The sequence below is a fragment of the Arachis ipaensis genome, chromosome B4 (assembly GCF_059453495.1).
Source record: "Arachis ipaensis isolate K30076 ecotype BB chromosome B4, ASM5945349v1, whole genome shotgun sequence".
In the NCBI taxonomy this organism is placed as follows: domain Eukaryota; kingdom Viridiplantae; phylum Streptophyta; class Magnoliopsida; order Fabales; family Fabaceae; genus Arachis; species Arachis ipaensis.
In genome coordinates, this window is record NC_142439.1 from 76,023,117 (window position 1) to 76,025,286 (window position 2,170).

The 2,170-nt window shown below is 33.2% G+C and overlaps 1 non-coding gene across 1 annotated transcript; it reads right to left on the reverse strand.

Moving 5' to 3' along the window:
- Positions 1-2,062: 2,062 nt before the first annotated feature.
- On the reverse strand, positions 2,063-2,170 carry LOC148567990 (small nucleolar RNA R71). The gene has a single exon (XR_015882146.1). It is a non-coding gene; the product is annotated as a small nucleolar RNA R71 (small nucleolar RNA).

Here is a 2,170-nt window from a genome sequence, read left to right on the forward strand (position 1 = left end):
TTTGGACCGAGGTTTCAACTTATCATCACAAGAGCTTGTTGATTTCTATCAATTTTGCTGTTGTTAGCAATGATCTGCTAAAGCTTGGCTGGCCATTGGCCATGTCTAGTGTTTTGGACCGGAGCTTTCATTGAAAACTTGGCTGGCTAGTAAGCCATGTCTAATTCCTAGACCGGAGTCTTAGACTAGCATTGCAATGATTCTTGGAACTCTTATTAAAAATTTTGAATCCCTTTATTTTCTTTTCCACTCAATTTTCGAAAAAAAAACCACAAAAAATTTTAAAATCATAAAAATAAAAAATATTTTATGTTTCTTGTTTGAGTATAGTGTCTAATTTTAAGTTTGGTGTTAATTGCATACCTATAATTTTCGAAAATTACATGCATTATGTTCTTCATTTATCTTCAAGTTGTTCTTGATGATTTCATTGCTCTGATCTTTAAATTCTCTTGTTTTGTGTGTTTTGTTGTTTCTCATATGCATTCTCAATTTGTTAGTGTCTCTTATATGAAAATTTGTAAGTTTGGTGTCCTGCATGCATTGTTTGTTTGATTTGAGTTTCCTAAGATTAGTTGTATTTTGATTGTTTCTCATTATTGAAAAATTCGAAAAAATTCTCAAAACTATGTCTTTTCAAGTCAATAATACAGAGAATTGAAGATTCAGAACATTCAGTAGAGGAATCAAACAGAAAAAGCTGGGCGTTCAAAACGCCCAGTGAAGAAGGAAAACTGGCGTTTAAACGCCCAAAAAGGTAGGATTTTGGGCGTTAAACGCCAGAATGGATGCCATTCTGGGCGTTTAACGCCAGGATGACACTAGAGGGAAGATTTTGTTTTTAATTTAAATCTTTTTCAAATTTTCATAATTTTTCAAAATCAAATCTTTTTCAAATCATATCTTTTCAATCATATCCTTTCAAAATCAATTTCTTTCCATTTTTTTTATAATTTTCGAAAATCCTTGCTACTATTAATGATTTACTTCAAAATTTTCAAGTTGTTACTTGCCTATTAAGAAAGGATCAAATTTTAAATTTTAAGAATCATATCTTTTAATTTCTTGTTAGTCAAGTAATCAACTTTAATTCTAAAACTTTCTTTTTTTAAATTGATTTTCATTCATATCTTCTCAATCATATCTTTTCAATCACATCTTTTTCAAAATTAACTCTCAATCACATCTTTTTTATTTCTAATTTCAAAATCTTTTTCAAAAATCACTTAATTTCTTTCTTAATCTTAATTTTCGAAAATCTCAATCAAATTTTCAAATTTCTTTTTATTATTTCAAAATCTTTTTAATTTATTTTCAAAAATTCTCCCCCTCTTCTCACATCCTTCTATTTAAGGGACTAACACTCCTCCTCAAGGTGCAATTCGAACTCTATCCCTCTTGATAAGTTCAAATTCTCTTCTATCTACCTCTTCCTTCTATTCTTCTTTTCCTCTGACACCTCAAGGAATCTCTATACTGTGACATAGAGGATTTCCTACTTTCTTGTTCTCTTCTCTTTCATATGAGCAGGAGCAAAGATAAAGTCATACTTGTTCAAGCTGATCCTGAACCTGAAAGGACCTTGAAGAGAAAGCTAAGAGAAGCTAAATCACAATTCTCTCTAGAGGGCCTAACAGAGCTTTTCAAAGAAGAAGAAACAATAGCAGCCGAAAACAACAATGCCAACAATGCAAGGAAGGTGCTTGGTGACTTTACTGCACCTACTCCCGACTTCTATGGGAGAAGCATCTCAATCCCTGCCATTGGAGCAAACAACTTTGAGCTTAAGCCTCAATTAGTTTCTCTAACGCAACAGAATTACAAATTTCATGGACTTCTATTGGAAGATCCTCATCAGTTCTTAGCTGAATTCTTGCAAATCTGTGACATTGTCAAGACCAATGGGGTTGACCCTGAAGTCTATAGACTTATGCTCTTCCTTTTTGCTGTAAGAGATAGAGCTAGGACATGGTTGGACTCACAACCTAAAGAAAGCCTGAACTCTTAGGAAAAGCTAGTTAATGCCTTCTTGGCAAAGTTCTTTCCACCTCAAAAATTGAGCAAGCTTAGAGAGGAAGTCCAAACCTTCAGACAGAAGGAAGGTGAATTCCTCTTTGAAGCTTGGGAAAGATACAAGCAATTGATCAGAAGGTACCCTTCTGACATGCTT